This window comes from Theropithecus gelada, chromosome 7b (assembly GCF_003255815.1).
Source record: "Theropithecus gelada isolate Dixy chromosome 7b, Tgel_1.0, whole genome shotgun sequence".
In the NCBI taxonomy this organism is placed as follows: Eukaryota; Metazoa; Chordata; class Mammalia; order Primates; family Cercopithecidae; genus Theropithecus; species Theropithecus gelada.
Genome location: NC_037675.1, coordinates 15,049,091 through 15,073,300, shown reverse-complemented (window position 1 = coordinate 15,073,300; position 24,210 = coordinate 15,049,091).

Sequence of the window (24,210 nt, the reverse complement as noted above, 5' to 3'; positions counted from 1 at the left end):
TTCCTAAACAACCAGAAATCCTAACGACTCCAGGTAGAAAGGTAAATGGGTACAACACTTTGGAAAACTCTGGTAATATCTACTAAAGTTTAATACATCCATCTCCTATGACCTAACAATTAAACATCTAGATTTGTGTTCATTAGATAGATAGATAGATAGATAGATACATACATACATACATACATACATACATACATATTCACGAAAACACATTACCTAAAATGTTCGGAAGCTACCATTAGTCATAGCCAAAACCCAACAATTGTGCCAATGCACTCGAAGGACTACTGTGCCACAATGATAATGTGTGATCTACAACTGCACACAACAGCATTCAATAATTTTACAAATAAATACTTAAGAGGCCAGATGCTAAAGTGTCCACACTACAATATTCCACTTACATAAAGTTAAAAAACAGGCAAAATACACCTATACAATTCGAGGTCAGACTGACGTTCAACTTAGGGAGGCGTAAGACTGGAAGGGAACCAAAGATGGCAACCGGAGTCTTGACAATATTCTGATTCTTGATCCAGGTGCTAGTTATACACATAGACTCAATTAGAAAAATTCCCTACACTGAAAACTCTAAGGCACTTTTCTGCATGTGTATTACATTTCAAGAAAGAGTTGTTTTGTTTTGTTTTGTTTTTTAGTCTGCTGAAAGAGTTTTCACTTCTACCCAAGATGGAGTAAAAGAATCCATATTGGCTGGGTGTGGTGGCTCACATCTGTAAGCCTAACACTTTGGGAGGCCGAGGGGGGTGGATCATTTGATGTCAGGAGTTCGAGACCAGCCTGGCCAACATGGTGAAACCTCGTCTTTACTAAAAATATAAACATTAGCCACACATAATGGTGCATGCCTGTAATCCCAGCTACTCCGGAGACTGAGGCACAAGAATCGCTTGAGCCTGGGGGCAGATGTTGCCATGAGGTGAGCCGAGATCGTGCCACTGCATTCCAGTCTGGGTGACAGAGTGAGACCCTGTCTCAAAAAATAAAAAGAAAAAGAAAAGAAAAAAGAAAGAAAGAAACCATATTTACCTGCTTACCGTAATGTAAGTGACTGGAAAACCCAACTAACTATGCAAAACAATGGTTTTCAAAAATTGAACAACAGGCAGCACAAGACTGCCATAACCGAGAGAAGGGATTCAAATGAGATGAGCCCTATCATTGCTTCTGCTTTGCTGTGATACAGGGAGGGGAAACCTAAACACAATCGAATGATCTCACTAAATTGAGGAGAGAACGATCAGCACGCAGAGAGACTTCAGAAAGGCAGAAGCAGGAGACAAAGGCAGAACACTGAAGAGGAGGGTGCTACCATAAAGAGGGCTCTAGAGAACTGCAGAGGAGTCTCCATGAGTCTTCAGTTGAACACTGATTAGCACATACTTGAGAGGAAACTACCACAGGCCAAGAGAAGAGCCACCAAAAATCAGTAGGTTGAACAATCCCCAGGCTGGAGATCATTTTTATTCCCACCAATCAAACAAAAGCTGAAAGAATTCATAGCCAACAGCCATGCACTACTTTAAAATAAGTTCTTCAGGCAGAAGGGAAATAGTGGCAGATGGAAATTTGGATCCACACTAAGAAATGAAAAGTGCCAACGTGGTTAAAAAATGCAGGTAAATATAAAACACATTTTTCTTATGTTTTAATTTCTTTGCAAGATATTGAATAAAGCAAATTTTTAAAAAACATATTGTATTGAGGAGATTAAAACATTTGCAAAAACAAAATGAATAACAATTGTCCAAAGAACAAGAGGGTGGGAATAAAAACATAATGTCATAAGGTTCTTACACTATACATGAAGTGCTACAATATTATTTGAAGGCAGGCTGTGATAAGACAAAGCTATGTACTGTAAACTCTACAGCAACCAATTAAAAACGTAAGACCAAAAAAGCTAATAAGATAATGGAGATAAAATGGAATCATAGCAAGACTCAGTACAAAAGAAGACAAGGAAAATACAAAACAAATAATGTGACTGTAGATTAAACCCCAACCATTTCATAATTTTATCAGTTGAGTTACATTAAGTTTAGCCTAAAGCTGCCTCATTACATATTTTAAGTTCAGCCTAAAGGTTTCCTGTACATAGTGAACTATAACCTAACTGGATGTGTAAACAGACTGTAACCTACTCTCATGCAAATGAACTAGTTTTGGCCAATCACAGACAGCCAACTGTTTAAACCATGTTCAAATAATTTAAATGCTAAGCTGTGACCAATCCAGCTGTTGCTACACCTCATTTCCATTTTCTGTACATCACTTACCTTGTTCTGTCATACATCTTCTTCCAACATGGAACTGCACTGGAGTGTTTCTCAGCCTGCTCTGGCTCAGGAGGGTGCCTGATTCTCAAATCGTTCTTTGCTTAGCTAAGCTCTGTTAAATTTAGTTTAAATTAAAAAATAAAAATAATACAAAATAAATATTATTTGGATAATGAAGAATATTTCATGATGATAATTCATCAAGAGGATGCAACAATCCTATAAGTGTATGTAACAATTAACAGAGCTTCAAAATGCTTGAAGGAAAAACTGATAGAACTAAAATGAGAGATGAAAAAATCCACAATTAGGCTTGAAATTTCAACATCCACTATCAATAATTGATAGAACAATTAGGAAATCAGTAAGGATTTAGAAGACTTGGACAACACTGTCAGTCAACTTGACCTAATTGACATTTATAGGACACCCTATCAAACAAGAGCAGAATACACATTGTTTTTAAGTGTACACAGAACATTAACCAAGACAGACTATATTCTGAGCCATAAAACTTAACACAGTAATTTTTAAAGAATTGAAACAACATTAAGTAGATTATTTAAACATTATAGAGGTAAACTAGGAAGCAGTAACAGAAAGGTAGTGTTAAAATCTGAAAATATTTGGAAATTTAATAATACACTTCTAAGTAACTTAAGTGTCAAAGAAGAAATTATCCCAAAAATGAGAAAAAATCAACAATAAAATTGATTGAAAGGTATATGAGAATTTGTGTGGTGTCAGTAATGCAGTGCTTAGAGGGATAGTATTTATACCTCTAAATGCTTATATTAGAAAAGAAGAACAAAATCAAATCAGTTATGAAAGTTTCAACCGAAGGAAAAAAAAGAAAATCAAATTCAACTCAAAGGAATGAAGAAATGAAACAATGAAGATGAGAACCAATAACCACACAATGAAAAACAGAAAAATAGTTGTTTAAAAAGTCTGTTTGGTTGAAAAGAGAGAATACACAAATTACTTCATTCAAGAATGAAAGAATGGACTTCATTACAGATACTATAGATGTTACAACATTAGTAAGCAAACATTGTGAACAATTGTATGCCGATATACTCAACAACTTAGATGATATGAACAAATTCCTTGAAGGACACAAACTACCAAAACTTACTAAGTCAAATCAGATAATATCAATAGCCCTATATCTAGTTTTCAAATTACATTTATGGTTATAAAACCTTCACACAAAGAAAAACTCTGAGCCAAATGGCTTCACTTCTGAATTCTACCAAACATTTAAGGAATAAAAAAGAGTAATTTATAAAATCTCTTCCAGAAACCCCCCCCCCAAAAAAGACACTCCTCTCCACTCATTTCCTGAGACCCTCAGTACCCTGGATTTGGCCATTACTATGAAAATCAAACAAACAAACAAAAAATACAGAGCAGAATCCCTTGTGAACATGAACACAAACTTACGAAGAAAATTCTAGGAAATCAAATGCATAACCATATAAATAGAATATCAAGTCATGACTAAGGGAGGTTTACCCATGAATGTAAAGTTGGTTTAACATTTCAAAATCAAGCAATGTAACTTACCATATTAACAGACTAGCAAAGAAAAATCACATACATATTTATCTCAAAAGGTGTCAAAAAAGTGTTCATTCATCATCATTCATATATCACATCCTCACCCTAAGAGTGGGAATCTTCTGTCTCCAGAAAAAAAAAGGCCTACAACTACCATCATTATTAATGATGAAAGACTGAAAACTTTCTTTCCTCTTCAGATCAAGAATGAACCTGAGTGTTCGTTCTCACCACTCCTAACCAATATTTCACTAGAGATCTTGGCTAGTACAGTAAAGCAAGAAAAAATAAATGAATGAAAAGCATACAGATTGAAAAAGAAGCAACATTTTTTAAATTCACAAACAACATGATCATCTACATAGAATATTCTAAGAAATTAATATTTTTTAAAAGTTACTAAAACTAAGGGTAAGTTTAGCGAAATTGTGGGCTACCAGGTCAATATTTTAAAAATAAATTGTATTTCTGCATACTAAGAATAAACCATTAGAAATTGAAATATAAAAATTGTAATCTTTGTAACAGTTTAAAAACATAAGGTGCATTGGGACAAATTTAACAAAATACATGCAAAACATGCTGAGAGAAATTAAAGAATTATTAAATAAATGAAGTAGTATACCATGTTCATACACCAATATTGTTATTATACTGATTCTCCCTTGATTGATATATAGGTTCAATGTAATTCCAATCAAAATATGGCAAGGTATGTTTAAAGAAATAGACAAGGTATTCTAAAATTTATATAAAAATTTAAAGGACCACGACTACCCAAAGCAATTTTCAAAAAAAAAAAAACAAATTTAGAAAACTTATTCTATTTCTTTTCAAAATTTACTACAAAACTACAATACTAAAACAGCATAATATTGAGATGAAGTTATACAAAGAGTTCAGTGGAATAGAACTGAGGATCCAGAAACACACCCAGAAATATATAAAAATTAATTTTTAAGAGAGATGACAAGACAACACAATGGTGAAAGAACAAGGAGGTATGCACTATTAAAGAAAGAAAGAAATAAGTTAGATTTCATCAAAATATTTTAAATATTCTTCAAAAGACTTAAAAAATGAAAAGAAAACTCACAAAATAAGGTACAATATGTCTGACAAAAAACTTTTATCAAAAATATAAGCCAGGCATGGTGACTCACTTCTCAAATCCCAACACTTTAGAAGGCTGAGGATGGAGGATCACTTGAGCCCAGGAGTTTGAGACCAGCCTGGACAACAGAGAAAGACCCCATCTCTACTTAAAAAAAAAAAAAAATTAACCAGGCATGGTGGTGTGCGCCTATAGTCCCGGCTACTTGGCAGGCTGAGGTGGGAGGATCACCTGAGCCTAGGAGTTCAAGTCTGCAGTAAGCTATGATCATGCTGCTGCACTCCAGCCTAGGTGATCCTGTCTCAAAAAAGTATACACATGTATAAAATATATACATATAAAATATGTATGTATATACATGTATAAGAACTTTTACAACTCAAAAATAAGAAAACAACACAATTTTTAAATATACAAAAAATTTAACTGAAGATATATGGATGACAAATAAGCACATGAATGATGTTCAACATTATTAGCCATTAAGGAAATGCAAATCACAGCCACAATAAGATACCACTACACACTCATTGGAATGGCTAAGATTTTAAAAAACTAACAATACCAACCATTGGTAAGAACATGAAATAGCTGGAAGTATTATATATTGCTGGTGGAGTATAAAACTGTATAGCTGCTTTGGAAAAGACCTTGGAAGTTTCTTGTGAAGTTACACATATATGCACCCTATGACCCAGCAAAACCACTCTTACATATTTATTCAAGAGAAATGAAAACATACTCTACAGCACAAAAACTGGCATTCAAATCTTCACAGCAATTTTATGAATTGTAGCCACTGAAAGCAAGCCAAGTATCCATCAATTGGTGAGTAGATAAATCAATTGTGATGCATTTATACAATGGAATATTACTTAGCAACAAAAAGGAAATTACTGACACACACAACCTCATCAACTAATTTCAAAAGCATTATGCTAAGTGAAAAAAGTGAAATATAAAAACTGTATAATGTATGAATATATTCATATGAAATTCTAGATAAGGCAAAACTACAGTGACAGAAACCTCACTCATCATCAGGGTAACATAAATCAAAACCACATGATATATCACTTTATACTTGTTAGAATGGCTATTATGTGTATCAAAAAGACAAGAGATAACAAGTGTTGGTGAGGGTGTGATGAAAAGGGAATGCTTGTACCCTGGTGGTGGGAATGCAGATTGCTGCAGCCATTATGGAAACAGTATGGCCGTTTCTCAAAAACATGGACCAAACTACCATACCACCCACCAATCCAGCAATCTGTTTTCTGGATATACACCGAAAGGAAATTAAATCAGCACCTCCTAGAGGTATCTGCACTCTCATGTTCATTGCAGCATTATTTACAATAGCCAAGATATGGAAACAGCCTTAGTGTCCATCTACAGATGATTGGATAAAGAAATTGTGATTGTATATATACACACATATGATATATCACAAAAAAAGAAGGATCTTTTTTGAGGCTGAATAATATTCTGTTTATATATATCACACATATATCACATATATAACAGAATATTATATATCACATATATACATACATACATGTATGTATATGCATATATCACATATATACATATGTGTGACATATGTATATATTTATATACATATATACCACACATATACACATATATATGTATACATCACATATATATGAACAGAATATTATTCAGCCTCCAAAAAAGATCCTTCTTTTTGTAACCACATGGATGAATCTGGAGGACATTATACTGAGTGAAATAAGTCATGTACAGAAAGAAAAGTACTGCATGATCACTTTTACATGTGGCATCTAGAAAAACAAAAGTAAAATATATAGAAACAGAGAGTGGAATGATGATTACCAGAGATAGGGGAGGTGGGAAATGGGGAGGCATAGGTCAAAGAGTGCAAAGTTGCAGTTGTGTAGGATAAGTAAGTCCAGATGTCTAATATACAGCATGAGGACTATAGTTAATAACATTGTATTATATACTGGAAATTTGCTTAAGAGAGCAGATTTTAGGCATTCTTACCAAAAGCAGAAAAAAATGAAGAAAGGTAACCGACTGTGTGAGATGATGGATTGGTTAATTGGCTTGACTATAGTAAGCATTTAACTATGTATATGTATATCAGGACGTCATGTTGTACACCTTAAATATGTACAATAAAAATAAAATTAGTCCAGGTGCGGTGGCTCACGCCTGTAATCCCAGCACTTTGGGAGGCCAAAGTGGGCAGATCACGAGGTCAGGAGTTTGAGACTGGCCTGGCCAATATGATGAAACCCTGTCTCCACTAAAAATAATAATAATAATAATAAACATTAGCCAGGCATGGTGGTGCACGCCTGTAATCCCAGCTACTTGGGAAGCTGAGGCAGGAGGATTGCTTGAACCTGGAAGGTGGAGGTTGCAGTGAGCCGAGAACACACCACTGCACTCCAGCCTGGGCGACACAGTGAGACTCCATCTCAAAAAAACACAAAAAAATTTTAAATTAAATTAAAAAATATATATCAGTGGTTGCCACAAGCTAGAAGGGGAGGATGTTAATGACATGGAAGTATGAGGGAATGTTTTGGTGTGATGGAAGTGTTCTGAATCATAATTATGGTGATGGTCACATAACTGTATGCATTTGTTACAACTCATCACATTGTCTCTTTAAATTGGTGAATTTTATTGTATGTATATTACATTTCAATAAAGTTGATTAAGAAGTCTGCAGAGAGAAAAATTATATACCAATATAAACATATATGAACATATACAGCATATGTATATATAGACCTTTGTCTGTGTGTGTTTGTTTTGTTTTTTGAGACAGAATCTTGCTCTACTGCCCAGGCTGGAGTGCAGTGGTGCGATCTCGGCTCACTGCAACATCCACCTCCCAGGTTCAAGTGATTCTCCTGCCTCAGTCTCCCAAGTAGCTGGGATTTCAGGCACATGCCACTATGACTGGCTAAATTTTGTATTTTTAGTACAGACGGGCTTTCACCATTTTGGCCAAGCTGGTCTCGAACTCCTGACCTCAGATGATCAGCCCACCTCAGCCTCCCTAAGTGCTGGAATTACAGATGCGAGCCACTGCGCCTGGCCTACATAGGCCTTTTGAATTAAACTTTTGCTTCCAAGCAGAATAAGGTGTCAGTTATCCAAAATAAGATAACACCCATAAAAGTGGTGTCTTGATTTAAAAGTGTCTGCTTCCTGCCCTTGTAAAGTGTAATACCCAATCACTTTGCACACAGACAAATATGATACCTACGTATTTTCTGTATCCCAATAGTGTATGAAATGAGTTTTTCTCTGACAATCTAACCCAAAATACTTATTGACTCTAGCTTTTGATGTAAACGATAGTGAAAAATTATTTTCATTTCTTAGAGGACAAAATGAGACTATGGTTCATGAAACACTCTCAATCTACAGTCCAATATATTTTATTAGACTATTTCACTTAACAATGTTTACGAAGAGGTTTATCTGTTTAGATAACTGTCTCCTACAGAAAAACTCGTAGCCATGATGCGTCCATCATCATATTGTGACATCCATTTACTATTTTTCTTACAACATACAAGGCAGGATTCAAGGTTAGGGGTAGAATACCCAAGATGTGCTCCACGAGTAATTTTAATGGCAAAAGAGCCTTGACTTTTGCCTATTACATAACTTCAACTAAAACTGACCTTCAACATACGAAGATTTCATTTTCACAAATAAATGGTTGGACTGATGTCTTTTATTAGACTCACAAACAGTAATCAGCATAGAGGCTTTCAAGGCCACAATCTCTCTTTTGATTCAAACTACAGATAAGAGAACGGAAGTCACAGGAGTCACTAAAAGCTAAAGTAATCTTTGTTTCTTAAGAATGCAAAACTATTTACTTAGGGATCACATTCTGTCACTTTCCACCATTATCAACAGTTATCATATTTATCCTGCTAACAGGATGGATTTATTGTTTGTGTATAATAATTTGGGCCCAAGCTGGATTGATGTGTTTTATGGCATGTAGTCAACGCCGATCTATTGCGGGTCTATAACCGCTCCATAAACTGCAGATGCCAGCATTGAAATGAATGAGCCCAAGTATCTACTGAGCTGTTTCTAATTATATGTTTATCTTTCCTCATTCCTTTGACTTACATTTTATTTATACCACATGTGGTTACATGTGGTATAGAAGCAATTTTAGGGGGTTTTGGAAAACCCTAGGCAATCATCTTATTTTACTCAGCAAAGCCACATTACTTACATTGACAGCAATTATCTTTATATATATCATAACATTCATACAATTTCTGGTTTCTTCCAACCACACTATTTCTATTTGAAATCCTCCTAAAGACAGACGATGTTAAAATGAAGTTTATTCGTTGGTCTTGAAATTTTTAGCTCTTCTCTTAATTGTGTTTGTAGTACAACCATAACATAAAACTTAAATCTAATAATTTAATTATTATATGTCTTACTGCACTAAAAAAATCACAAATATTTACTGAAAATTTTAAATCATCATAGAAAAGTTGCCTGTAGACCCAATTTAATCAGCTGTTTTGATTAATATAGTTAATCTGTACATGTATTATTTTTGCTCTGAGTTGAAAGAGCTTTGACAGTTAGTACAGACTAAAATTATCCGCTGTCCAGAGACAAGGATTCCCATGAGCCAGACATGATCACTTTCCCTGGGCATGGCCTTGAGCTTACACTCTCCAACCTCACCCCGCTTTGGCTGCAGTGATAGGTGACTGACTGCTGGCCTTAGTTACCTTGACTCGACTTACACTTCAAAAGCCCACAGAATAAGAACCTTGCCCCCAGCATCCTCCCAGTAACTGGGGCTCTGACTCCAAGCCTGGCTTGTCCTTACCTCTGCTCTGAAGATCAGGGCTCCACCTTTAGACTGTCACTCATCTTCCTCACCAGCCATGGAAACAATGCCTGTTTTTAATTCTGTTCTGCCCCCCAGCCTCCTCTATATTGAAACTTCCTTAACACACTTGAATTTGCAAAGCCCTTCACACATTTTCATCTATGCCTATACCCCTCTACTGTCTGGTCCAAGCTTCCAGCTTCTCCCAGAGTGCCCTGATCTCAAGCCCACTCAAATTAAGACAGTTGCTTTGAAATATCAAAGCACTCTGGGTTTTCATTTTTTGATGAGCAGCTAATTTCTGCATATGAATAATTACTGTTTTATCCAAGTTTTTTGTGCTTGTTCTGCTGCTCAGTGTTATAAATAAAATATCACTCAGATGACTTCATTAAGGGAAAGAGGAATGTTCTTTACCTCTGCAACTCAGCCTTATCTAACTAGTCAGAATATCTGATTTAAGAGAAGTTTGGGACTGCAAGTTTTATCATCAGGATTGGGCTCTTGGAAAAATCTAACAAGTTGTCTAGAGATAGCAGAGATTAGAAAGGAGTGCCGAAATGTTCAGAATAATTACCATTACAAACCCACTTAGACACTTGCCACTTTGGACAGGTGACAGGTCAAGGATTTATCAAACAAGTGCGTCCAGACAGCTGCATATAGCCAGGCTCACATGCATAATTTAGTCTCCATCAGGATGACTGTCACTTATACTCACAACATTGGCTCAAGAGCTGTCTACTTCAGATAACTTGCTATAAACCAGATATACACACCCAGCAGAGCACCCGGGGAGGTCGATTCCTCCTTGGATACATTTCATCACAAAATGGAAGCCATACATGCCTCCTAATAAACATTTCTTGACTCTTTGGAGAAGAAATCTCAGAAGGCCGATGGCTTGCTGAAAGCAATCGGTTAGATGCATTAGTTTTATTTTGTTTTGTATACTTTCTCTTTTTTTTCCTGAGACAGGGTCTTGCTCCATCAGCCAGGCTGGAGTGCAGTGGCTCGATCTCAGCTCGCTGCAACCCCTGCCTCCCAGGTTCAAGCGATTCTCCTGCCTCAGCCTCCCAAGTATCTGGTGTTAAAGGCATCCACCACCATGCCTGGCTAACTTTTGTATTTTTAGTAGAGGTGGGGTTTCACCATGTTGGTCAGACTGGTCTCAAACTCCTAACCTCAAGTTGTCCATCCACCTCAGCTTCCCAACCTGCTGGGATTGCAGGCGTGAGCCACCGTGCCAGCTTTGTTTTGTATTTTTCAAGGATTCAGTTTGTCCCTAAATCAGAATTTATCATTCTAGTGGGTGGGTTTTATCATTTAGAAGTAGGTGTAGCACCTTTTATTGTCAAAAGCATTTCCTGGAGCTAATTTTGACCTTAGAGAAGGTTGAAGCATTTCTACTTTGTAGTTCATTCATTCATTCATTCACTCATTCATTCATTCATTTATTAAACAGCTACTTATTGCTATGTACTCTGTGCCAAGCACTGTTCTAGGTGCTAGGGATACTGCAGCAGGAAAAAAACAGATATAATGCCGTCTTCATGGAGCTTACTTACATTCTGGTTGGGAAGACTGGCAATAAAACAAAGAATTAATACCAGGTGCAGTGGCTTGTGCCTATAATCCCAGCATTTTGGGAGGCCGAGGAGGGAGAATTGCTTGAATCCAAGAGTTTGAGACCAGCCTGGGCAATGTAGGGAAACTCTGTCTTTATGAAAAAGAAAGAGAGAGAGAGAGAGAGAGAGAATTATTATATGACAAAATGCCCAGCAATAAAGATCTCATAAAGAAATAAAAATGGGGGAAAGGTTAGGGAGTGGGAGAGGGAGAGCGGTATTATAGCAAGGACTCTGGGAAGCTGACAATTGAACAGAGATCTGCAAAAGTGACCCACATAAATACTGGGGAGAAGAGACTTCCAGCAGAGAGACTAGAAGGTCCAAAGGCCCTGGGGTAGGGGAAATAGCCTTAATCTGTTCAGGGGACAGCAAGAGGCTAAAGTGCCTGGAGCTGGGGAAGTGAAGGAGACAGGTTAATTGTCTCCAGCACGGCAATTTCATATCACATTAGGTATTTTTTTCCATAGCATGCCGAGTAAACGCTGCTTTAAATCAAGACTTTTTTTCATTCTGACCCCCAACCTGACTCACAAGTCACCTTTGTTTGAATTAATTATTTAATCACTTTCATCACACATGACTTCAAGAACTGCCGCCTCGTGTTTAATTCAAGACAGTTGGCTTTCTCTTTGAAGACAGATTTAAAACGGAGTGGCAGAAGAGAGAGTTGGTGTCTTGAGTTTAGAGCGGCTTCAGAGAAGAACAGGAAGGGGGTGTTCATGGTGCTTTTCTTTGATTCACAAGAGCTGCCTAGATTCTGGCAGTGACGAGCTCTAAATTTACCAAAGTGACAGTGTTCACTTCACAGAACAGGGAGCATGAGCTAATCATATAACAAATAAATAAGCCCGAGTGGACGCACCACACCTGCACGACTCCCGTCACAATGTGACTTGAGGGTTCTGGAAAAAGGAGACTGGGCGGGGGTCAAGCTGGGTTAGAAAGAGAGCAAAACTCCATTGCACCCAGCACCCTTCGCAGGCTGGTGTATGATCTTCTGCCTGCAACAGTCGGTTTTATCTGATTTTCTTTTTTTATTAGACAGCTGTGATGTTCTCCCTTCAAACCCTTGTCACTGCCGTTCGCAGGAATGTAAGTGATATGATTAGGGAACATGGCATCTTGTGTAATCAGTTGTAATCACCATCTGAGGGTTTCAGGAACATGACACACACACTGCTTCTAGGCCCGCCCGAGAGCAGGCGCCGGGAATGATAGGAGCCCCACGCACATCTGCACCCTGTGTTTACGCATCTCCTCCTGGCCTGTGTGCCTGGCCCCCCACCCCCTCATTCAAAAAGCCCCAGGCTTCAGGAAAGGGTCTAGCACTCCTCCAAACACTTCTCTCTTAAGAAATCCATACATTTGGGTATCTTTCTCTTTTTTATTTGTCAAATGAAAATTTTGCACTTCCTTCATCAAGGTTCTGAGTAAGTGAATTTTCCAGATAACTGAAGAATTTACCTTTCAATATTAAAATAATTTGCCTTTAATACAATTTTTAATCATTTAAAACAGGATTTGCTTGTGATTTAAAAACTGTATCAGAAACCTCCCTATTTTCTTTAAAATAAGTATACGATTACTTAACAGGACTTTGAAATCAAAGAAGACTCATTGCATGAAATGTTTCTCATTATATGAAATGATGTAATGATGCTCTTGGGATTTCTAAAGTTATTGGGCTCTTCACTCCTTACATACTGCCATACGCAGGAAAAACCTGTTATGGGACTCTGGCTCTGCCACTCCCTAGCTCTGTGATCTTGAGTTGCCTAAGCTCTCTGAACTTCTGTTTCCTCCTCCATAGGAAGGTACATAGTTAAATACACCTCTGAGAGTTGCCATGAGCATTTGGGCTACTCAAGATTCTTAATTGCCTGGAAACCATCATTCTCAGCAAACTAGCACAAGAACAGAAAACCAAATACCGCATGTTCTCACTCATAGGTGGGAATTGAACAATGAGATCACTTGGACACAGGAAGGGGAGCATGACACACCGGCTCCTATTGTGGGGAGGGGGTAGGGGGGAGGGATAGCCTTAGGAGATATACCTAATGTAAATGATGAGTTAATGGGTGCAGACACCAACATGGCACATGTATATATATGTAACAAACCTGCACGTTGTGCACATGTACCCTAGAACTTAAAGTATAATAATAATAATAATAAAGATTCTTAATTGCAAACAAGAGAAAGGGATACTGCCTAGTTTAAGCAGAAAATAAACATTTGGAAAGATGCCAGGTAACTCACAGAATTGAAGAAAAATATGGAAAACTGACCAAGAAAAATGAGCAGGAACCAAGAGGCTAGGCAGCAGAGAACACAGGAGAAGCCAGTTATTCGTCCAGGTGAAGCCTTCACCGGGTGTGCTGCTATCAGATCTTCAGTGCCACACTGAGACCTCAACACAATCTCTAGTTGTCCTTCTGCCATCACAGTACACCTTACCCATTTGAAGGCCACCTGGCTGGCAAAGAATGGGGAAAGGGAAAGAGAAATGGCTCCTTTTAGAGTTCTTGTGGAAGCAGAATCCAACATCTCCAAAACCTACACCACAGAAATATCCCAAAAGAACGAGTTCAGAGGCTGTGCAGACCATACTTCCACTACAGAATTAAATGAGGGCGTGTGTGTTAAGCATCTCTAACAGTGCCTGTCACATAATAAATGCTCAGTAAATGTTACATGTCTACTCCTAAGTCTTCTTGTTGGCTGACTGGTTATTACCTAGTCCTTCTCTACCTGTTCTCCCCTCTGAAATTGCTCTTTTTCATTTACTGAGCTGGTACATCAGTTTTCTAAACTGGTTAGAATTGTACATAAACTAAAAAAATTAGGTTTTGAGTGAGACATGAGAAGTTTTGAATAAAGTGAATAAACAGAGAATCAACTAATTTTTAGAATATGTTTTTACACTGTTGACACTAAATTTAGACTCTTGCTTTTAGAGAGCTGAAGTGTGCTATTAGGTCTGGACATACAAGGTGCCACAGTGGTCAATTTTTGTTCTTCACTTTCCTCTTCAAGGCAGTTTTTTCTCTCTCTCTTAAAAACAATGACTGTAGAGTCAGAGCTGGGAGGCCTTCCATGCATTCCACCTCCTTTCTGAATCTTAGGCTGGAGTTAGAACATCCCCCAGAGAACCAGAAAACAGTTAGGAGAAGGATACAAGATAATACATATGCAAAGCCCCCAGCCCAGGAGTCTGGTACTTGGTACATGAATCTTCATCAAGTGCTTCTCTTTCTCCTCACTCTTCTAGTTGGCTGAACTCGTGGTCTATGGTCTTTTCTTTTTTCTCTGCAGGGATAACTGCTGGGGTTTTAAAAATTTCCATCCCCACACTGTGCCCCAGACCAATTTTATCAAAATCATCTTGGGATAAAACCTGGGTATTGGTATTTTTAACACCACCCAGGCAATGGTCATGGGCAGCCAGGTAGGGGAACATGACTCTCCACCTTCTCATCTCTTCTCAGCTTCCCTGAACAACTGTATATAAAGGCCTGAAACCACCAACTCTGACCCTTTCCTCACAAAGCTCATGAGTTGCATATTTTTGACCATTTGCAGGCAATAGACATGCCAGCCATTCTCTGAAATTCAGTGGTTTCACATCTAAGTTTGTATTCTCCACAATTCTACCTGAGCTATCATGGATTTGTCTCCAAATCTCCCCATCTCTGTTCCCAGTTTCACTATTCTGGATACTGGGGCTCTGAATCACGGATATGCATTTTCTCCCTGTCACTTAAGGAGTCACCAAGTTCTCTCTTTGTCATGTCTTTCCTAATTAAACCTTGTTCTTCAATACTATATGCCACCTCTAGTATATCACACCTAGAGTTCATCTGTTCAAATCCACATATTACCCTGCCTCTGGGTTAATCTTTCTAAAATTTCACTTTCTTTGTAACAAGTACTGTGAAACCATCACAGGCCTCATTTTCCATTGCTTACAGTCCAAATTTCTACTACAGGCAAGCAAGGTCTTTATAACTACCAAAAATGTCATCTTACTCAACCTGTAATCAATATCTATTGATCACTAGTTAATATTGATTGGTAGACACTGAAAAGTATCACCTAAATTCTCCAGACATTCTTCATAAAAAAAAAAAAATTGTTCTTTGTGGAATTTGCAAAATCACTAACCTGCTCTAAGCATTTACTCTACACCAAACGTATCCACTTTTCTCAACCACTGTCATGCCACTATGGTCTCCATTTTAACGAAAGACTTCCAGGGGCTAGGAAGATAGTTACTACAGTTAATTCAAGCCAGGGCTAGAACTCAATTCTCTTTGACTCCAGACCCCATATCAGAGCTCCTAAGCTCCAAGGCAAAGTGAGGGTTTGACTGGGAAGGACCTTTAAGATGCTGCTCTAATGCTCTCATCTCTCTGGCGAGGAAATAGGTTAACTCAATTTTCTGCGGTCATGCAGGATGGATGTGTCAGACCCAGGACAGGAACTGGAGTCTTCTGCGTCTCATCATCTTTTGCTTATTTAGCCTGCAGACCCTTGAACAAAGTAGGCCCATTGCCTCTCTTGACCTCAGGCTATTCTTGCAACTTAAAGTGCCCTTGTTTTCCCTCCCTTCTCCCCCAAATTCCACCCCTTCCCCCAGAGCCATTCTAGAACCTCATTCCCCAAGTGCACTGAGCTCCATCAATTCTTCCTGGTTTTTACCTTGAGTGCTTCTGCCTGGATTTGCCATTTCATCATTGAATCACATGCACTTTGGTGGTATTTCCCACTTGTTCCCCAGGAAGACCTTGCCTCCCTAATGACATTTTACAGGGCTTCAGTGAAACCATCTGATTGTTCTCCAGGTTCTCCCCAACATCACTTACCTTAGAGGCTTGGTGACAGACAGGTAGGTGGTCAATAAACGTGTTAAATTGAAAGGAATCTCTACAATACTAACAAACACTCCCCGATCATCACTAATATATGCTTTAAGTCCCTGCATTTATTTTTTGAATTATATTTACACACGGGCATTTCTCAGCATATTCAATGAAGGTGTAAGACTATGATTATGACTCAGACATCTCAGCTGTGTTGGGTGACCAGAGGCTGAGATAGCTGACAAGTCTGTTATCTTCAGTGCTCTTCTTAAAATTGCTTTGAAATATTAACGCTGTTTTATTTTCAAATGTAAGTAGAGTCCGTGTTTTTGTATCAGTTCCAAGATGGATAGTTTAAAATGCATTTTTCTGAATTGGGTTGATTCGGGTCAAAGCTTAAAAGAAAAATGCGTATACGGATAAATAGTCAGAGATTAAATCTGTAAACAACCCTCCATTTGCTAATGCTCTTTTGTCCTTCTTGGTTTTTTATTTTGCAACAAAATAACTTGAAGAATGTGTTGACATCTAAGCATATAAATGCAACTTATCAAATTGATGTAAGTGAAAAAATGTATTTTAGGGTAACAATTAGCATAAGAGTTAACAGATTAATATAGAATACGTAAGGTAATGGACACAAACCTGGCAGCAAAATTCTGCTGATCCAGCATCTACATTTTTCTCTACTAGAAGCTCCACATGCTTCATCTTTCTATTTAGGCAACAGCTTGTGTTTCTTCCCAGTGTGTGTCTCTAGCTCTTCACAAAGAAGTATTAACTACCTGCCTCAAGCTTGTACTAGGAAATTAACATAAGATATTTTCATTTGACCGTGATCACATGAAGCCCTCTCTAATCTCATTTGGCACATTACCCATCAGATTTATGGAAATTCTCAGTGAACTCTGACCTTGAAGTATAACCATTGCATAAACTGTATGTGAGATGCGGCTGTGGTGTTCACGAGGTATACCCTTGACCTTGGCAACTGGCTGACTCTTCGCCTGGGTCTAGTAGTCACTCGGAATCCAAAAGAGAACGTACAATCAACCCAGGTTTCCAAACCTATGACACTGGGGCTGATTAGCAGGGAGAGGGGTAAGACGGAATGAATAATAAGGTGAATAAAGATAGCCAGAAACCGCAAACAGCAGGAAGCCTATTTCCACAGAACTTAAAAATAAAGTAACAATAAAGAGAGTAGTCAATTATTAAATAATTTTTTTCCTCTTCAATGATGTCCAGGTTATTTAACGTCTTGACTTCTTCAGTCATTTGGAACATAATTTCAGCATCACTATCAAAAGGAAAGTTGTGAAACTTTTAACAAAACCGTGATCAGACCCTGGTAAATAGTATCTTACAGAGGCAAAGAAAAATTAAAAAGGCATTTGGCAGCAAGATACACCATAACAAGGCTGGTATTCAAAGTCATGTGGGTAAGCTTCAGACTAAGGCATACTCTTGAACCTCATCATCTGCCACAGCTACCAGGTATCAGAGAGGAAGTGAGGAGAGGAGGAATTACAGGAAAAATGATTATGAAGTTCTTTCAAAATAAGCAGTATTATCTGAAAGGGCCACTGGATGATATCTGTAGTGATCTACTAAATCTAATCTATATTATCAAACATATGTATATTTTGAGTATTTTGAGGCTGAAAATAATGTGATTCAGAGCACAAAGTCAGCCCTCCTGGTTCAAACTCCTGTTCTGCCTTTCCTTCACATGTGTCCTTAGGAACATAGATTTCACCTTGCTATGCCTTGGTTTCCTTATTTTGTAGACCTATCTAATCTCTTAGGGTTTACATGAAGATTAAAATTAAATAATTTATACTAAGTGCTTAGCACTGGGCCTGACTCTTATGATTACTGCTCAATATATTTTTAGCCATCTCCTCCTCCTTCTTTTCTTTTAGACAGCTATTCAAAACAGACACATTGTCTCCTGACTCCCTTCCAATATGTGTCTAGGTACATGCAGCCACTACTTTGTATTTTTCCACTATTTTAAAAATATTTTATCATAGACTTCTGGAACCATTGCTGATTGGTCTCACAAAACCAACCTTCTCCCAACAGATGAGGAAACTGTGACTCAAAAAAAGTAAATGGCTTAACCTAAGCAGTAATGCAAGCAGTAACTGCTTTCTAAAACAATAATACAAGTTATATCATTCCCATCTAAACGTTATACCAAGCCTACCTTTGCTGGCCACTATAAACTACTATTCTGCTGTTCTGAGGAGCTCTTTAAGTAGATTTGCTAAGTTATCTAAAGTTTTTGCTAAGCAAACATAACTACTGTACTTATTTGCCTCATTGACCTGCCTTGCTTGAATTGTGTTTAAGCTTTTGATGGCAAGAGACAAGCTCTAAAACCCAACTACACTTCAGAACCATCTTTTGCAGAACTTTCTCAAAAAAATACCTATTCCTTTTCTTGTCCCATCTAGTGAGTCAGGATTTCTACGAATGTGGTGCCTGTGACCGAATCTTTAGAACATTGTTTCTGTGATTCCAACTCTTAGACAGTCTTTGGGAAACGCTGATACTGTAAAACAGCATATTTTAGCATGGTGTCAAGCAAGTGAAACGTGGTACATTTTACATAATCTGAAGTTTTTCTTTGTCAATATTAACTCCCTTATCAATAAATAATAGAAACACGTATTTTCTTTCTTCATGGCATACCAATATGTGCATATATAATATGTCTAAATAGAATTTTTCACTTGCAGTATTTTTAGTGCCATATTTACACTTCCACAGCCATAGTAGCATTGAAACCTAGAATTACCTGTTGCTATCCTGGTCCTATTGCCATTTCAGTCATCTCTCTATATTGAGATTACTTGTTACCCAATTTTTATGAAGCCATCACAGTTTATCAGTCAGTCTTCGATTGCTTTAAAAGAACTCCCCTATCTAAAATGCATTACAAGTTCATGTGGATCTATACACATTACTCATATAGTTTATTAAAGTTAACTTGAATTTTAGAATTTTAGAATTTCACAGCACTCTTGTGATGAATAAAGAAGACAATTCAGGGTATCATGAAACCAGAGTCTCTGAACTGGAAATTATAGATGTTTAAGGTAACAAATGTGGCAATTTCCAAAAATACACTTCTATAAAGATGCTGAGAAGATAGAATATGTGGACACACTTTTTATGTTCTGCAACCATTTAAACCCTCATGCCCCCTTTTTTCCCTTTAGTCTTTACTACAATCTCATTTCTGCTGAGTCTCCATATAACCTAAGGAAAACCCTCTTCTGCACCAGCACTGTGAGAGGATTCCGAGATTCTTGGCAGCCAAAATAGAAAGCTAGTCCTACAGCGAGTAAATTGACCTGTGTGTTTGAGTTGCTTACCCTGCTGGGTGAAATCGGCCCCCCGGGACACTAAGACCCTTCCAGAAATCACATCTTGCACCTCACAATGGAATCCTAGAGTGAACCAAAAGCATCTCACTCAGGTATGAGATTAAAGGATCAGCCCAACGAGGTTTCAGAAGCAAGAGAAGCCTCCTCCCTACTTTGCTGTTGGAAAATTACTTGCACATATCAATCCTAAACAGCACCCACATAAAAGCAAGGGAGTATCTCTTGGATAGGCCAAGGGAAATATTAAATCAAGACTGTTTTATAGTTTGGGTTAGCCATTTGCTATTACTCGTTAGTACAATGAAACAAAGAAACATGGACGGGGCACTGTAACAGAGTGTGAGTGCGTACCCTGGGAATGCAAGCTTTCTTTTCTGCTATAATTGCATTTACTGGTGCTGTTCCATTCAGCATAAATGTGGCTACTAGTATTCATCTAAAAGATGCCCTAAGGCTTAAACCTTCCCCAAGTGGTGAGTAAGAATGGTGGGAATGTGGTTGGGGAATTTAAAACCCACTCAAACATCATTAATTAGAAATTCCCTGATGAAATTAAACCTTTGTATTTTGGTGGAATCATTTCTTGACATTGTGAGTGATTCTTTTTTTTAATTGCTGAGTCGCACTCAGAACTAAGTGTACCCAATTTCTAAGAAAACTTGCCAAATTAGCAATTTTTTTCCAAACATCTGAAATTAATGAATAAGTAAGTTAAACGACTTTAAGTAATTTCATATTCAAGTGACTTCAGTGTATTTAGCTCCAAGGCCTGAGGCAAGACTTCCAACGGCTGAATTTGATGCCATCACTGAATACACTTATCAGGCAAATGACTGGAAGCATGCACCATCAGCTCTCACAAACGTCACAGACATGCATGATCTGAAAGCAGAGCAGAGCAGGGGGCCGCTGTGCCTAGAAAAGAATACGAATTATTTTAGCTAATTTTAATTATATTTTAGCTTCTGTAAATTTCAAACACTAGAGGGAGATCATAGAGACTGGAAGGTTCAATTTTCCTTACCAAAGAGGGCAGCAGCAACCCATTCATCTCATAAATTCCATCATAATTGTACAAGAAATTGATCCCTATAATCAGTTTTCAGTTCGAAGCATATTTCCACCAACATCTCCATAGTAAGTTACAGTTTGAATTGTCTCCCACATCTTAATACGTAATTTTATTAATACTAGGTAGAGGCATCCATTGCTATTTATTAGTGGGTACTGTTCATTGAATGAATAATATATGGAAGGAACTGTGCTAAGCATTTTATCCACCACGTCTCACATAATCTTCACCATAACTCTCCACCATGGATATTATTACTCTCCCACCTAGCAGATGAGGACTGGAACTTAGGGAAGCTGAATACTCTCTTAGGTCGCACACCTAGTAAGTGAAAAAGCTGGAAAGTCCAACTCAGGTTCGTATGACTTACAAGTGCAAAATTATGTCCCCAATAAATAATAAATGGAAGGCCAAGATCATAGCAAAGACTCACTCAGCAACTCCTGACACAATTTGCTCAGAAGTAGGCTTATCACATTACAGTTTCCTACTGATTCCTCTTCAACTGAATTTTTTAATTTGAGTCTACAAATGTAGATTAATGCATTATAGAATAGTATAAACTACTCATTTGAATATTATTGAATTGGGGTGTCCCAAGGAAGTTAGCGGAGCTAAGATTATAGAAAGGTATTCATCTGATTGTCCAGCAAATAAACTACAACTACTGATGACAAAAAGAAGTCTAATATGTTGAGTATTGACACACACACAATATGCAGAATGTACTTACCAAAATGAATATTTTCTAATAGCATTAAACTTTCCAGCCAGTTTAAATCTTCTTCCAAATGGTTTCATGAGGATACTTAGCTTGGATATCACAGCCTACATTAGAGATCCTGGTGATGGATCTAGAAATTTTTAAGACTTAGTTATTAACCATTATCAATGCAAATATCACAATGGTGGAATCAATGATGCAACTGTCTGGGAGCCAGGAGAAGTGGTTCCTAGTCTTGGGTGGATGACCTTAAGCAAACCATGTAGCTTCTTGGGGCTTTAGAAGATTGGGTGGTTTTATTATTCAGGTAGATGTTTTCTTTAAGAAACAATTTAAATAGCGTTTTTTAAAAGTAATTGATCATTCAGAAAATGGACTAAGACAACTAAAAAGAGAACAGTAAAGATATGGAAGCACATTACAAATGGTGTTTTATTTGAATAATTCATTTCAATAAGTATGTGTTGAGCCAAGTCCTAGAAATACGAAAGTGAAAATGGTCCAGTAATTGTCCTTAACACTACATTCTTTTAACTTTTTAAAAATATAATATAATTTTCTAAAAATGTTGTGCCTCACAAAAACCCATAATCCAACAATGGCTCAACTAATTGGAAAAATGTGCCAAGTGAATCATTAGACAAAAGAAAATTCTTTTCCCTACCACAAAATAGAGTTACCTTCAGGATATTAGGTTTAATTTCCCTGCCAAGGAATTTGAGTAATGATTTACTGCAGTGGTAAACCTTACATTGTACAACCACTTCATTAGTTTTTGTGTAACTGGAAAAGGTAAATAATCCACCCTTGGCAGATATTTCTGTTACTTACCCTTTTTTATATAATCTTTGAATAAGACTCAAGGATTTTGCTGTATAAATGATGCTCAAATATTTATATACATTGTATGTTTTCCTCTAAAGCTCACATAACATATATATATGTCTTTTATATATATAAATACATTTTATATTGAATTTATTATATAATTAATATATACAACACAAAATATGTGGACTGGTATATATCAAAATGTAAATAATAATTATTCCATTGAGTGGAATTCCAGATTATTTTTATGTTCATTTTTATAAGATATTCCAATATTTGCTGATTATGTATAACTTTTATAATTAAAAACATAGATTTGTAGATTCTTTCATTAATTTTCCAATGTTATACAGTAATTATGTATTATATTTATAATCAGAAAATGTATATGCTGTTTGTATTGTTATATATTATATATATGAGAAGATTATAATTATGCTTCAAATATATAGCAAAAATAAGAGATGGTAATGCACACACATACAATAGTGACCGTGTGTATAAAATGTATCTAATGGAAGTGATCCTTCTATTTTCTGGAGTTTTTTCTCATTTTGTAAAATGGGCATGTATTGATTTCATAATAACACGAGAACTTTATTTTTTAAAGACAAGTTTTTTAAAAGAAATACCTAATTGAAATACACTGTTGCCTGGATTTTTTTGTTTCTGAAAAGCTATGATTTTTTATTTAAAATCAAAATGTACTTCAATGTTTATGGACAAATTTTGGGAGTAAAAATGAGTAAGTAATAATAGATTTTGTGATAGATTTAAAACAAGAATGTGTTCAAGTATGCACTAAAAAGAAAATCTAGTATAAAGCATAGGAAATGAACTCAATACCATGATCACACAGCCAAAAATTAAGGCTAACATTGGAACACTGTAAGGAAGGTTGAACATCCAAGTGTAATATCCTGTCTTTCTAACTTGACGTGGAATCCATCAGTCTAAAGCTAGCCATATGGAAATGTAAAAGCCAGGTGGAAAAACACCTAGATAACTAAGTCCAACAAGTGTGAACTGCTCTACTTGGCTGAAGTGTGGGGCACTGATCTCAGTCTATACAGCAAGGTTGGTGCCGTCTGACCAGATAGAAAGGAGAATGCAGGCTCACAGCAGTAAGAGGGTTTGGAATGGCATGGAGGGGCAGAAGGCAGAACTTGAATGGTCCCAAGAGCTGTGGAAGGCAGCTTCAGGGGCATTTCCTAGAGTATCCAGGCCCTCAGCCACTGAGGCTTAGATGGGCTTAGATGAAGCCCTTTGAGACAAGAGATAGGTACATAGTAAGTTCCCCATATCATGGAAACTTCAGGAGGGTTTCAACCTCTGTGTGTATTAATTTGCCCATCTCTAACTTGGTGATAATTCTGTTATTTGTTTATATATTTATTTAGCACATACTAGGTGTCAGGCATTACTCTAGGACTAGATTAATAAGATTAAACAAAAAAAATGACAGTGATAAGTGTCATTTTAAAAACAAGGCACGATACGGGGCTGGACTAAGAAGGAAATGATCTGGAGAGCTGTTCCTGGAAAGTGAGCAGAGCTCTGAATGGTAGGAAAGAGGGAGCCATAAGAACAGCTGCAAGCACAGCCTGAGCAGAGGCAGGTGAAAGGAGCGAGGTGCAGAGTGCCATGAGGTGAGAGGGCAGTGCCCACCAGGCACGTGGGAGCAGAAGGAGCTACAGGGATTGGCATGTGTTGGTTGAGGGGCTCACCATCAAAGGGTGCCCTGCTGGTAATGGGAAGCCAGTGGAGAAGGAGTTGAGAGCGAACTTGAGCCAACTTGGATCTTTAAGAATTTACTTGTCTATG